Source organism: Trachemys scripta, chromosome 1 (assembly GCF_013100865.1).
Source record: "Trachemys scripta elegans isolate TJP31775 chromosome 1, CAS_Tse_1.0, whole genome shotgun sequence".
NCBI lineage: Eukaryota > Metazoa > Chordata > Testudines > Emydidae > Trachemys > Trachemys scripta.
Window position 1 is genome coordinate 248,054,982 of NC_048298.1, and position 15,977 is coordinate 248,070,958.

A 15,977-nucleotide genomic window follows, 5' to 3' on the forward strand; every position below is an offset into this window, starting at 1 on the left:
CCAACCCTCCTGGATTGGCTGGTAGTCTCCCAATCAGAATTGATCTCCCAGTTGCTATGGAAACCAGTCTGGGAGATTTTAATAGGCCGCTAAAAGTCTGGTCAGCGCACAGTGGGGCTAAGGCAGGCTCCCTACCTGCTATGGCTCCGTGCAGCTCCCAGAAGCAACTGGCGCAGGGGCGGCCAGGGGGTCTCCGCATGCTGCCCCTGCCCTGAGTGCCAACTCCGCAGCTCCCATTGGCTGGGAACCGCAGCCAATGGAGGGTGCAGGGGCGGTGCCTGCAGGTAGAGGCAGTGCGCAGAGCCATCTGGCCACCTCTGAGCCTAGAAGCCAGATATGCGACCACTTCCAGGAGCTGCCTGAGGTAAGCGCTGCCTGGCCAAAGCCTGCACCCCTACAACACCGTAACCCCCAGCCCTAAGCCCCCTCCCACACCCAAACTCCCTCCCAGAGCCTGCACTCCCTCCTGCACCCCAACCCCCTTCCCCAGGCTCAGCCCAGAGCCCCCTGCCACACTCCAAGCCCCTGAGCCCCAGCCCAGAGCCCACACCCCAACCCCCTGCCCCAGCCTGGTGAAAATGAGCAAGTGATTTTTCCTGTCTTTTGATTTATATTCATTGTCAGTAATGTAGAATCCATCACAACCCATTGGAACAATGGATAATTACACTCCCTCTGTTGGTAATAGAGTTTGCCTTGTGTTCCTTGGCTTCCCTTATCAATTTTCCACAATTCCTGTCTTCTGATTTATATTCATTTTATTAACTTCCTCTTGCTTCCATTTGTGATAGATAGATAGATAGATAGATAGATAGATAGATAGATAGATAGATAGATAGATAGATAGATAGATTTTACAGCTGCCTTCAGTTCTCCTCTAAAACAGGTCAACTTTTTAACCATCACAGCACACTTCCTCAATTGTGGGATTGTGGCTTTGGGGGCAGCTAATGATGTGTTCTTAAATGATTCCTGGGTATCATTCACACTTTTCTCATTAAAGTCTTCCTCAAAGCTGATCCGGCTCATAATTGTTTTCAGTTTTGTGAAACTGGCCCTGTTAAAGCACCAAGTATATATATTACTGGTCTGGACTTTATTTTGCTTGCACATTATAAATGTGATCAAATCATAATCACTTGTACCTAAGCTGCCATTAATTTTTAGTTCTGTGATCAGTTCCTCTTTATCTTTTAGGAGAAGGTTGAATATAGAAGTCCCACATCCTGGCTGCAACACTTTTTGAGTTAGCAAATTGTCATCTATTAAATTTAGAAATTCCAAGGATATGATGGCATCATAAGACCTCCATCACAATTTCACTCAGATTGAAATCCGCTATGCTCATACAGCGTTTTTTCCCTACACTATAGATAGGTGCATAAGTGGGTGGGCCTCGGGATCAGGGCCTAAAAAACTATTACCCACGTTAACCCAAGAATCTTACACACCATATTTGTTGTACAATAGAGCCAACACCAAGTTGCTGAGGTGGGTGAAGAATAGCCGTTCCCACACACATCTCTCTGCAAGTGTCGGATGCATGCAAATCTTAAAAACTCCTAACCTCCACAACTTGCCTCCTATTTGACCAGCATCTCATTGTCTCCCAGCAGCTCTGTAGCTAGGACATTCACATGGTGGCAGACTGCCTGGCAAGAGGGTCATTGCCTTTGGAAGTTCATGTACTTAGTGAAAAACGCAGTCTCAGTCAGAAGCCTTTTTAAAACTTTGTTTTTAGGAAATAAAAAAAATAAGATCAATATCTATGTGATTGTTCAGTATAATACATATTCAAGCATTCAAAAAAGATTCAGAAATATAAAAGTATAGTCCTTACCATGAAAGTGCTGTGTAACATAAAGACTGTTCAGGCAACTAAAGGTGAGATCTTCTTGGATAATGACATCTGAATTCTTTCTCTGGTTTTCAGTAGCATGTTGCTTATTGCATCATCTACTGTTAATAATAATATAGTTTTTAAAAATCTTGTCACTGTCACAAGTAAGGCTAATATGACCAGCTTTAATTTTCTCTAATCATTTTAATCTATATTTATGCACAGTATATTTTTATCTTAAAAAGTGCGTGCTTGAAGTGAGGTGCAGTAAGCATTAGTATTTACCAGTAGCTGGATTCTTATTCTGGGATGAACAAACTAATTACCACATTTACAAAAACTTACCATTTAATTCAGTGGGAAAGAAAGTGGGCAGATTCGGCTCCCCCAACTATATATCACATTTATTCTGGGAAAAGAGTCTTGCTGATTTGTAGGTAGAGGAATGGGACACAGAGGGTTAATTTTTAAGAGCTTTTTCCATTGCAGTGGATTGGATAGGGTCCTTGTGCATTTTGCACTTTTCTGGTTAAGCTGAAGGAAGTGAGAAGCTGAGGTGGCCTCTTTCTTACTACACCCTAGCTTGAAAGTAACTAAGCCGAGGAGCCATTCAGAGCATAGGAATTAGCGTGGCCAGTGCAGAGTAGAGAAAGCATAGACACACACAGCATTTGTTGAGATATAACGGTACAGTGATTATGCAGTAACTATTCAATATGCAAATCCAAATCCCTTTACTCTGCAAATCCATTATTCACAAGTCAGTACAGAGATTTAAATACAGGGAATACCTACATATTGAGAAATAACCGCACAGTGTTTGTGCAGATCAGACACTCTGAACTAAAATTCAGAGAAATGTACACCAAGGAAAAAAATGGTAGCCTTATGGATCAGTAAGTGTATAGCATTTTTCTGCTGTGATTGGTTGAGGCAATTCCATCATTATAATAACCAGTACTTATGTCTGGTGACTCTGTGTGTGTGTGTGTGTGTGTGTGTGTGTGCGCGCGCGCACGCACATATGGTGAAAGTAGGAACCCTTATTTAGTAGAATCTAGTACTTGAAAGGGAATATGCTTTTGTTACTTCTAATGAGTGGTCATCACACAGGGTCTGGACTGGAAGATCATTTAATCCCAATTGCTGGGACTTCACACTTGAACTCCCAAAGCTAATGGGACATATTCCCAGTTATTACACTGGGGTGCACATACCCTTCATTGGAATAGGTACCAGTGAGAGAGAGCTGGCAGACAGACTGCTTTTAGACTGTGAGATAAGAAAGGGCTTTTAAATAATATTTCAATACTGGGTGACTCCACTGAGTACCGTCTTAGATATACTTTCTATGACTTGCCATAATTATTTTTACCTTTCATTTACTTAATGATTATCTATTTCTGTGCAGTTGCTAATAAAAATATTATTTTATTTAAGAGAATTTAAATTGGGTCTCATAACTTATCTGGGGAAATAGCAGACATTCCAAAAGAGGGAATAAAGTGCTCAGGTCTATCAAGGGAGACTGAGAAATGAATAGGTATAGGTCTTGAGTAGAGAAGAGGCTTTGGCCTCCCTCTCAAAACAGTGTCCTAGAAGGACTGTCAAGGGTCTCTGTGAGCATGAAAGAGCTTGAACAATCTAGACCAGGTGTTTTCAATCTTTTCCTTAGTGTGGTCCACATCTTAAAGACATTCTATGGGGCCCTTCCCTCCCATTCATACTTGCACACACCACCTTCCTCTCTGTCCACTGGTGATCAAATAGCATCCATCAAGGGTGACCAGATAGCAAGTAAGAAAAATCGGGACAGGGTGTGGGGGGTGATAGGCGCCTATATAACAGCCCCTAATATCAGTACTGTCCCTATAACATCGGGACATCTGGTCACCCTACATCCATCAGACAAGTACAGCAAAAAAGTTATATGGAGGAAAATATGTAATGGGGTTATTTTTAGTTTCCTTTACTGTGATTTAGCAACCGAAATTGACATTGCCATTTCGAATTAGGGTTAGTGTGGCCGCAATTCGACGGTATTGGCCTCCGGGAGCTATCCCACAGTGCACCATTGTGACCTCTCTGGACAGCAATCTGAACTCGGATGCACTGACCAGGTAGACAGGAAAAGCCCCGTGAACTTTTGAATTTCATTTCCTGTTTGCCCAGCGTGGAGCGCTGATCAGCACAGGTTACCATGCAGTCCCGGAATCAAAAAAGAGCTCCAGCATGTATGGCTGGTAACCGTCTTTGCTAACTTGCAAAGGCAAGGGGATGCTGCTGTGTAGCGCTGCAGTACCGCGTCTGTCAGCAGCATCCAGTAGACATACGGTGACAGTGAAAAAAGGCTAAATGGGCTCCATGGTTGCCGTGCTATGGCGTCTGCCCGGGCAATCCAGGGAAAAGGGCGCGAAAATGATTGTCTGCCGTTGCTTTCACGGAGGGAGGATTGACTGACGACATTTACCCATAACCACCCGCGACAAATTTTTGGCCCCATCAGGCATTGGGATCTCAACCCAGAATTCCAATGGGCGGGGAAGACTGCGGGAACTATGGGATAGCTACCCACAGTGCAATAGTCCGAAAGTCGACTCTAGCCTCGGTACATGGACGCACACCGCCAAATTAATGTGCTTAGTGTGGCCGCATGCACTCTACTTCATACAATCAGTTGCCAAAAATCGAATTCTGTAAATTCGGAGTAATCCCGTAGTGTAGACAATATCCTTACTTCAAACATGCAATAGTCTGACTAACACTGAATGAACCCACCCTGGATACATTGGTTCTATCCCATTACAACCCCAATATCAAACTGTTCCTGAGTGAGCTCAGAGAAGTTAGCCAAAGGCTGACTACACACTCATCTGATTGAAGCTAAAAGTCTAGACCCAGCACAATCTAGATTCAGGCCAGGACAAGGAATGGAAATAGCTTTAGTGACACTGATGAATAGTGCTTGAGTTCTAAAAAGTAGAAGTGCCAGAATTCACTTCTCCGTTTGACCCCTGCTGCCACCTGTCTGGGTCAACTTGCTCACAGCCAACCAAAACGAGTGGGGGTGTCACTATACTCCTGCCAGGACCCCTCAACTTGTGCTACAGTAAAGAGCTCTGTGTATATATATCTCCTCAATATATGTTCCATTCTATATGCATCCGAAGAAGTGGGCTGTAGTCCACGAAAGCTTATGCTTTAATAAATTTGTTAGTCTCTAAGGTGCCACAAGTACTCCTGTTCTTTTTGCGGATACAGATTAACACGGCTGCTACTCTGAAACCTGTTACACCTTTGGTGCCCTTTTTGCTCTAAGGTAGAAAAATGGCTAGGTCACCTGACCTGTAATCTGCCTAGCAATCGTACATTATAAAAAAGTCAGCAGCACGTCTGTCAGATGGGGCTGCCCATCTTGGAGGTAGTGTGTGCTGCTGCTGCCCATCTGAGAGGCAGAGTGCTGCAGTGTGCTACTGCTTGCCTTGGAGGGTAGACATTAGTATCATGCATAGGGCTGCAGGGGGCGTTTCTTACCTGCATGTGAAAATGAGCCGTCATCTGCCATTTTGATCCTGCCTCAGACATCCACCCACGACGATGCAGGGAAGAAGAGCTGCAAGAAGAACAAGACAGAGCTTCCATCAGTCTGTACCTGAAGTCCTGCCTTCCACCTGCCTTGCCATCTGGATCAGATCCGGAGCCAGTCCTGTCATGCCCGTGCCAGGGATAAAGCTGCAGGATATGGTAGAGACTCATTTGTCCTCCATCTAACCTACCTGGGGTCAGCCTTGGGAAGGAAGCTAAGCCCTCTTTGTCACAGCCAGTGCCCTTTTATAATTAGTTCCCTTGTTTTTTTGTTATAGTTTGAGATTGCTTATAGTTACCTACCTGTTACTTACCTGAGTTATTCTTACCTTTGTTAACTGTTGCCTGTCCAATAAACCTGTTCTTGTTCTGCACCCTATCCATTGCCAGTTTTCCTTTGGGGGAAATAAGACCCCAATGATAGACATGGAAGGGGGGAGACATTCCTGAGACTGGTCTTCTGACCAAGTATAAAATCCAGTCAACAACAGGAGGTAACGGAATGGGGTACCTGCATCCCCACCCAATAGGGGAACACCTGCCAGAGTCCCAGGCTGGGAGGGGAAGACCCAGCACTTCCCAGAGCCTCCTGCCCCAGGCAGGGGAGCACCAGGGAGGGGGGCTGCAGCCTGTATGCCAGGGCTTTCCATTGGGAGTGGAGATGGGCTGCAAGGTACCTCCCCCAGAGCTCTCCAAGCTGTGCCCTACCTGGCATTTTGGGGGCCCAAGCTCAGCACATCCCAGAGCTTCCCTCCCAAAATCTCACTGCTTCGCACTTCAAGTGCAAGTCACACTTTTGACCTCACCTTCTCTGACACACACAGAAATGTGTACATTTCAAAAAAACCCTAAAACTGAAAGCCTACTAGAACAAAATACTCTGCTGCACACACAATTCTTCCCCTGGGGAGTGGAATGGGCTTTTTGCCTTGCCTTTTAAGGGCCTGATCCTGCTCTCATCGAACATCATAAAGGCTATTTCAAAATAGATAGATGCATTTGCCTCTTCAAAGCACTATACACATATTATATTGGACACACTCTAACTCGCTAATGGTATGTTCAGCATCACAGAAAATGAGTAGGAGGGTATTAAAGATATTTAGAATATGGACGACTTTCCACACTCAATTAGAACAATTTTGAAGTCGGCCACTTTTGCCCCTCAGAAATCTTGACAAAGTCTATTTGAAACACTAATCAGTTTACTATAAATAAAGAAGGGCACTGCTGTTTGGATTTCAATTGGTGTGAAAAAAATACAATTAATATAAACCTGAAGGGGGGCAAACCCTTCTTTACTTGTCCACTTTGTCATCTGAGAGCCTGATGTATGTTGAAATTATATGAGTTTATTTAAAAGAAATTGATTACATGTGTGCCATTCAGCCCAGTGGAATTTTACCAGCTTATATATCACATGTCAGGCTTTAAAGAGGTATCAGTAGAATTATCATGCAGTAAAGCTGTCAAATTTCATTTTCAGGTATACCTGTTCCCCATTGAGTATAGGGCTTACTGGACATCACCAATGTTTGGGAGTTCAGCTGTTCACACTAGGAAATGTTTCCAAGCCCAACTTTAGCCCTAGTTGACTGTTCTTTTTCATTATTCCCTTTTTATTTATGATTCACCACATTTATTAAGATAAAAGCTTACACTGCAGAAACAGTCTAAAGCATACCCCCTACGTACAAACTGATCTCCAGATTACTAGTGAAATTGCTGCCTTTGTATACTTATGGACTGATGTGATAACTGAAAATAACTTCCATTAGCACTATAAAAACTCCAGCTGATACCAAATGAATTTCATTTGATACCAGCAGAGAAAAATATTGGCTACTGAGATATTTTTTGTTCGTGGTTATTTACAGTTAGCTAGAATCCATGTACCATTCAGGACATCAGAAGTCTCCAGATGTTTTCCTTAACATAAGACCCTTTACAATGAGCCTGCTACCTTGAGGCTGACTAACATTTGTCTATTAAAAGGATTTTTTTCTCTTTTATTCCCTATATGTCTTCCAGGTTCTCCAAGTTTCTAGGAATGAAATTTCTTGTGGGGAGTTCAGTCTTTAAGCAATATGTTGGCACTTGACTGCTATCCATTACTGGATTTGTCTAATTTTCGCAGCAGCAGATGGCTCCTGCAATGCATGTGTTGTGCTCTAAAAGGTAGACCGTGTTACAATAACTATGACCTGGTACTATTCTGTTGTTATGCAACACTGGTTTTTGTCCATCAAAGGTTGGGAAAGCCTGTACCAACACAATAAGAAGAAACAAAGAACCGTCAAAGTGCTGTACAAATATGTAATGACTCCTAGACTGTATCTACAGCACGGGGTCAATAACTATAGGAGGAAACTGAGACACGGAGATGTGAATTATAAAAGTTTGGGTGATCAAAAAAATATTTCGCTGTTTAGGCTGAATGCCATGTAGTCTTTAGATAGACCCCCAACTATTTTCTTTCACACAAATATCTAGTTTTACCTCAGCCCCAGGACCAGAATATCTCAGAGCAATCAGCTTTCCTGGAGCCAAACTGCAAATTACCTTCAAATTCCAATTCAAGTCTTAAGTACACATTTTTGTATGGTCAGTGACTCAAAAGTTAGAAGTGCAAAAGGATTCCAGGATACAATTAATGAGATAATTATTTCTTTATTTAACCGTAATATCAAGAATAAAGAGTTCAATGAATTCTTTAGCAGTATGTTTTTCTACTTAGCTAAGCATTCTTTAAATACTGCGCTCTCTTGCTCTCTTTTTAGTAATTGACTACGTTTGTGTGGTAATTTTCTCTACCTTTTTATATTTTAAATTCAAATTCAATTAATAACTGGCTTAGCTGGAAGACACTTTGTTTCAGTCTTCATTTCAGATTGTTTACCATTGTCTTCTAGCTACATCCAGTAACGATAACTCTTCAGCTCAGTTGCACAAACACAAAGACATGCCAACAGTAGGGTATTTGTGGAGGTGTATATCTTTAGTTCTCTATAAAATTAGCTTGGCTAATTAGTATTTCAACACATCCCGCTTTGTGCATTTCTTGGTTATTTCTGTCTTCTTTGTGTTACATTTGGTTGCGGGGGGGAGGGTTATACACAAAAATGCCTTGGATCAGAAATTGGAAGACTTTTCCCAGCAACATCTGTGATTCCAGCACTTTAGGCAGAGCTTGATGAGGGTCACTTAGGGTTGCCCAGAAGGAGGGCAAAAGGGGCAGTTTGGCCCAAGCCAGTGGAAGTTGAGATAATGGCATTGCATCATACCACTCTCTCAAATTTGTTCTGGGTACCCCGTCATGAATGGAGGTCAAACCTGAGTGGCACTGCGCAGAGCCGTAACTAGGTATTTTTGCACCCGAGGCAAGAATATAAAATTGCGCCCTCCCCCAGGGCTGGCTCTTCGGCGGCAAGTCCCTCAGTCCCACTCGGAGGGAAGGGCCTGCTGCCGAAGAATGCATGAAGTGGCGGCGGTAGAGCCTGTGATTTTGTGGGGTCAACTCATGATTTTTGACTGCTTGGGCTGGTAATGTTGCTTCCAAGATGTCTTTGGTTCCAGTCCAGTTCCAATCCAGAGAGGGGCTCACAGGTTAAGAGAGGAGAGAGGTGCTGGATATCAGCAGTGGCCACTAGGGATCAGCATGTGTCCTGAGAATGCTGGGAGTTCAGGTTTGCAGGGCAGGATCAGGGGTGGCAGGTTTGTAGAAATTTTGGTGGTGCCCAGAACCCGCCCCCATCCAAACTCTGCCCTCCCCACCTGCCCAAGACTCTGGGAGGGAGTTTGGGTGAGGGAGGATGTCTGGGGTGCAGGCCCTAGGCTGGGGTAGGGGATTGGGGTGCAGGCTCTGGGAGGGAGTTTGGGGATGGGAGGGGGTGCGGAGGGAGGGGGTGCAGGTTCTGGGGGGGAGTTTGGGGATGGGAGGGGGTGCAGGGGGATGGGGTGCAGGGGTAAGGGCTGTGGGTTGTGGATGTAGATGAGGGGTTTGGAGTGTGGGAGGGACTCAGGGCGAGAGTAGGGGTGAGGGCTCTGTCTGGGGCTGGGAATGGGTGGTTTGGGGTGTGGGGGGGGCTCAGGGCGAGAGTCGGAGTGTGGGGGTGAGGGCTCTGGCTGGGGCTGGGAATGGGAGGTTTGGGGTGTGGGAGGGGCTCAGGGCTGGGGCACAGGGTTGGGGTGTGGGGGGATGAGGGCTCTGGCTGGGACTGGAGATAAGGTGTTTGGTGTGCTGGAGGGGCTCAGGGCTCGGGCAGAGGGTGCAGTGGGGGGGGGAAAGCTCTGACTGGGGGTGTGGGCTCTGGGGTGGGACAGGTCTGGGGATGAGTTTGGGGTGCAGGCAGGCTGCTCCAGGACAGGGGCCAGAGAGGAGGACTCCCCCCAGCCCTTTCCCTGCCAGCAGCAGCAAGTTCTGGGAGAGGAGTCCCTCTTTCCTGCCCCCCCAGCACCACACTCACCCCCACCCTGTCACTGCATGTGCTCCTAGGGCCCTTCTCAAGTCCAGGAATCTCCCTCGCCTCCCCCGTGATGGGTGCCGGGGGGCGCTGCGTGCGCTTCCTCCCCTGCTGTTGCCCCTGACCGTAGTCTCACTGGGGTTGAGGGATGGGGCTGCCTCCTTGCCCAGCATGGGACTGTGGGCGGGGTGGCCCTGTGCTGCTGGAGGGTCCCATTGGAAAAGGGAAGGGTCTGAGGGGGAAGGGCAGGCTCACAGTCTGCCCTGGCAGTCGAGATGGGGGGCACTAGGACCCTGCGGCAGCAGTTGCTGCAGGGGAAAGACAGGAACTCTCTGCTCCTGGGCTGGGGAAGGGGAGCGGGGGGAGCAAGTTGGGGCCAGGAGACACTTCGGGGAGGCATGGGGGGGAGCAGCAGGTGGGGCGGGGGGGGGGGGTCACCCGGGGGGTAAAAATCTCTGTGCCCGCAGCTTTTTTTTTTTCTCCCCCCCCCCTTTTCCCCCCCCCCCCCCCCCCGCTTTGTGTGCCCGAGGCAAGTGCCTCACTCGCCTCGCCCTTGTTACACTGGCACTGCGATCCCATGACCCAGATTGCCACTTAGGCTCCTAAATCTGTTCAGTGTTTCAATGCTCAGTGCAGCAATGCCTAAATACCTTTAAAAATGTGGGCCTATGTGTTAGATTGTGCTCCCCTCACATATCTTGAGTAAACCTTACTTTACAAGTAATCTCATTAAAACCAGTATGACTCCTTGCAGCATGAGACTCTGACTCACTAAATTGGACAACAGAATCTGATTCTCTGTCAGCCTTAGTAACAAGTTTGGAAGGAAGGGTTCAATTACTTGGAAAAGAGCTCTTCCGTATTACTAGAAAAAGAAACTGAAATGTCAGATAAATTAATATCATTGTACAATTCTACTAATGAAAGAAAATATGTATGTTGAGTTTTAATATTTATACATTTTGAATTAAGTATATTGGATTTTTCGCCTTCCTCTGCAGCGTGGGGCATGGGTCACTTGCTGGAGGATTCTCTGCACCTTGAAGTCTTTAAACCATGATTTGAGGACTTCGGTAGCTCAGACATCGGTTAGCGATTTGATACAGGAGTGGGTGGGTGCGATTCTGTGGCTTGTGTTGTGCAGGAGGTCAGACTAGACCAGTGGTTCTCAAAGCAGATCCGCCGCTTGTTCAGGGAAAGCCCCTGGTGGGCCGGGCCGGTTTGTTTACCTGCTGCATCCGCAGGTTCCACCGATCGCAGCTCCCACTGGCCGCAGTTCGCCGCTCCAGGCCAATGGGGGCTGGAGGAAATGGCGCGGGCCGAGGGATGTGCTGGCCGCTGCTTCCCGCAGCCCCCATTGGCCTGGGACGGCAAACTGCAGCCAGTGGAACCCACGATAGGCCGAACCTGCAGATGCGGGAGGTAAACAAACCGGCCCGGCCCGCCAGGATGCTTACCCTGGCGAGCCGCATGCCAAAGGTTGCTGATCCCTGAGATAACATTTGCTTTTGTCAGTATTCTCACAGGAGCCTTTGGGCAGTTTTCAAGGTAGCTGGATCAAAGCTGAAAGTCACAACGCCAGCAATTTCTTCCCTTTTAAAAACAGACTTCAGTCCTTTCTGTCAGCTCTAAATAGTTTTATTTTTCAAACAGTGACAAAATGTAAAAACCAAGAGAACACAATAATAAAGTATTCATTCCCCTGCCCCCCCCCCCCCCCCCCCGAGGTGGAAAAGAGGTTGGCTTATATGAGCACATAATATTTACAATGCCTTGTATTATTTCTACACAGCTTGAAAATGTATGCCATGTCAAACAAAGTACTGGGTTCTACAGAAAAGCAAAAGTAGAGTAAGGAAGCAAGAGCTACCAGGTTTGGAACACTGCAGTCACTACTCCCCTGGCCTGACCCACTCCTATTCAAGCCCCCAAGACCAGCATCTGTGGGGCCAGCACAAAGACCATTTCTACAACACACAGATGGTGTGTGTGTTCATCTACATAGTTCCAATGCACGATGTAAGTGGGGGAGGGTCTGCATTGACCCTCCACGTCACTCATGCAGCATTTTTCTGAATAGTGCAGTGCTGTAATGTCTTACCTGCTCTGTTTTTCAGATTTGGGGTCATTCCATTGAACTCTGATTTGTCAATTTCCCATGCCAGTGGAAGCTTTCCAAGACTACTAGAAACTTGAAACCGGCCCGGCCCGCCAGGGGCTTTCCCTGAACAAGCGACGGACCAACTTTGAGAACCACTGGTCTAGACAATCATAATGGTCCCTTCTGACCTTAAAGTCTATGAGTCTACCACTGGTTTGTCTAATTTATATCAGGAAGAAGTTTTGGACACTTTTTCCTCTGCATTCTCCACTCCTCTGGAAACAACCTTTGCTTTTCCCACTGCTCACCTGAAAGAATCTTAGCATTGTTTTAATGTTGTGCTTTAGCTTTCTCTCTATGGTTACAGGATGATCTCTTCAGTACAAGCCTCTTGACTACCTAAAAATAAAACATGGCTTTTCACTCAAGGGTTGTTTATGTATTCTGCAAACTAGAAAAAAAAATTCTACTATCTCTGCATTCTCAGGAATACAGCTATATGTTAATTACCTCTCTAGTCCAAAGAAACTTTACCCTTTAAAGTTAATTTTCTTTATAAACCATGAGCTAAATGTAATGTGTTTTCACATTATACTAGTGTAAACCCTTGCACTTGGTCTTTATGATGGAAACTCCACTGGATATAGGTTTCAGAGCTGCAACCTCTCTTCTGCCTTGGGAGCCATAAAGGACTAACACATACAGCAAAAAGAGTGGGCATGACTATCATTTTAGTATTTTTAGTCTTATGATTGGCCCAATATGACTAGAGATGTAAATAAATACACCTTCTTTTTTTAAGTCAATAAACAATAGATAAGATTCTACAGAGTCTGCTATCTATCAAAGTGTTCCACTATATGAGGCACATCATACATCTCAAAGGTTTGAAGGACTATATAACCTTTACAGAGACAAGTTGGGTGCAGTAATATTTTTTATTGGACCAACTTCTGTTGGTGAAAGAGACAAGCTTTCAAGTTACACAGAGCCTTCTTTAGGTCTGGAAAAGATACTCAGAGTGTCACAGCTAAATTCAAGATGGAGCAGATTGTTTTTCATAAGTAGTTAACAGTCCATACAATTCCGAATATGCTGAACAGCTCTGCAGAAGCACTTCAGAAAAACTGAGGAATACTCTCCTACACCTCACATACTCCAGAAGGGACCATCTCATACAATAAATAATTAAAGTCTAACACACTAGAAAAAAAAATCTGAAAACCTATCTGGAGATGATGCAAGAAACCCAAAGCAACTATTAAAAAAATGATGACAGCCATCCAATACACAAACAAAAAGTGAAACCAACTACAACAACTCCACAGCCCACAGAAAAGTCACCTCCAGGATAAACCATGGCACCAGGACCCACCACATGGACCCTACACAACACCCTAATGTCATCAATTTATCAAGACTACCCTTATCTGGAGCAGAATTATTTGTTCTCTCCAAGGGACTGAACTTCTGCCCCACCACAGAACCTGATACCCTACTAACCTGCGGAGAACCAGAAGAATTCTTTCACGGACTCCTCCTCAAATAATTCTTTCATAACAATGGAAACACCAATTACCATGTCCCCACTGACAGTCAGAAAAAAAAGAATCAGCTGAATGGACACCCCATAGTGGATGAAACCACACACTTGATCATTACATTGAGTGCTTCAGGAAAAAAAATGGACTGTGAAATCCTTAACAAACTTCACATCCACCACAATCTTTCCAGTGTCAAGAGGACAGCTATACAGTCCCTGAAATCCAACCACCAGGTAGTGATCAAACCAGCAAACAAAGGGATCTCAACTGTGATGACTAATTTGAGGCCAACAGACAACACTCTGATACCACCTACTATAAAGAACTCAGAGAAGACCCACACCACAATTCACCCAGGAATTTAAGGATATCATCAAATCCTTCCCCAAACAACTCCAAGAGAAACACTACAACTTTATCCCCACAGTTCTACCCCAGGGATATGCTACATGCTTCCCAAGATACATGAACAAGGGAATGCAGGCAGAACCATCATATCTGGCCATGGCACTCTTACTGAAGGTATATCAGGACTCATAGAAAGCATCCTCACACCACTCACCACACAAAGAGCCAGCTTCCTTCAGCACACAACCAAGTTCTTCCAGAAACACCTCAACATTAACAACCTCCCTCAGAACACCATCCTCACCACCATGGATCTCACTTCCCTATACACCAACATCCCTCACCATGATGGCATCACTGCCTGCCTCAAATATCTACAAGACAAGGAACAACACTCAGAATTCCACCCCAGACACATCACTAAACTCATCCATTTCATCCTCATCCATAACAATTTTACATTCAACAACAAACGCTTTGTCTAAACCATGGGAACAACCAGTGGTACTATGATGGCTCCCCAATATGCCAACCTCTTTATGGGCCACTTTGAGGAAGAATTTCTGCACAAATGCACTATGAAACCAACAATATACCTGAGGTACATTGATGATATTATCATTCTAAGGACAGATGACCTAAACTCCCTCATAAATTTCCACCACAAATTCAACAACCACCTGCCATCCATCAAACTCTCTCTAAAACACTCTCACACCAGCATCAGCTTCCTGGATACCATGATCAGCTTCAGCAGTGGAACTCTACAGACAACTATATACAACAAACCCACAGATCACCTCACTTATCTTCAAAGATCTAGTAAACACCTCAAACAAAACAAGAACTCTGTTATCTACAGCCAGGCCCTCAGATGCCGCAGAGTATGCTCCAGGGAGAAAGTCTGGGATACAAACCTTAACACACTTAAAACTGCCTTCACCAAACAAGGACACTCCACCAGAGAAGTAGATCACATCATGGATTGGGCCACCCAAATACTCTGAGAAAACATGCTTCAATACAGAAAAAAAAAATCTCCAACCGCACACTCCTAGTTGTCACCTACCACCCACCCCTGTGAGTTTCAATGTGATCATTAAACAGTTCCAACCCATAACTCAAGGGACCACATCCTGAAAGAAATCTTTGCCAAGATCCTTCTTCTGGCCTTCAAACAACCCCCTAACCTTGCCAAGCTCATCATCAGAAGCAAGCTCCTCATAGATGAGGATTTACCAACTCAAAATGTGGCACCAGATCCTGCCATAACACCACATCTAAAGCCTACAGACATATCTCCACTGCTATGATGATCAATACCCCCCAGAACACACCTTTCAAGATCCATAGGTCCTACACATGGCTATCACAATATGTGGCATACCTCATCCAGAGTACTAAATGCCCCATGTGACTGGAGTCCTGGGGGAGCCAACTGAGGTCACTCAATTAGGGTGAACTACAAAAAATGGGGCAGATAATCCCCAAATCTGGTGGATACTCCAATAATTGGATTTACCAAGCCAGCACTGAACAGCTTCTATTATACCTTACTGGTTACTCAGAAGTCCAAAACACAGTTCCCTTAAAGTAACCCAGCCTCAGGCCTCCATCTAGTTAACCAAGTCAGATATGATGAGGATTAATGAAAATCTTATTTCATCATATAAAAGAAAAGGTTCTACCAATCCCAAAGGATCGGACACATTACCTCCCAGGTTAATGAATATTCCAGATCTTACCCAAATATATGCTTAGAGCCAATTCTTATTAACTAAACTAAAATTTATTTAAAAAGAAAAGAGAGAAAATATGGTTAAAAGATCAATATACATACATACATGAGTTCAATTCTTAAGGTTCAGATTCAGAACAGAGATGGTGAGCTTTGTAGTTGCAAAGGGTTCTTTTAAAATTCGATCCATAGGTTATAGTCCAATGTCCAATACCATATTCAGGGTGTACCAGTTTAACTGGGATCACAATCTTGTGACTTAAACTTTCCCTGATGAAACTTAAGCAGATCTGAGATGACAGGATCAGGAACCAAGGATCTTTTATACAATTTCAAGCCTTCTTTGACAGATTAGAGT

At 44.9% G+C, this 15,977-nt stretch overlaps 1 long non-coding RNA gene across 1 annotated transcript; it reads left to right on the top strand.

Moving 5' to 3' along the window:
• Positions 1-2,871: 2,871 nt before the first annotated feature.
• Positions 2,872-11,901, top strand: LOC117871401. The gene is made up of 4 exons (XR_004644216.1): positions 2,872-3,960; positions 5,422-5,584; positions 7,457-7,603; positions 11,681-11,901. It is a non-coding gene; the product is annotated as an uncharacterized LOC117871401 (long non-coding RNA).
• The last annotated feature ends 4,076 nt before the right edge of the window (positions 11,902-15,977 follow it).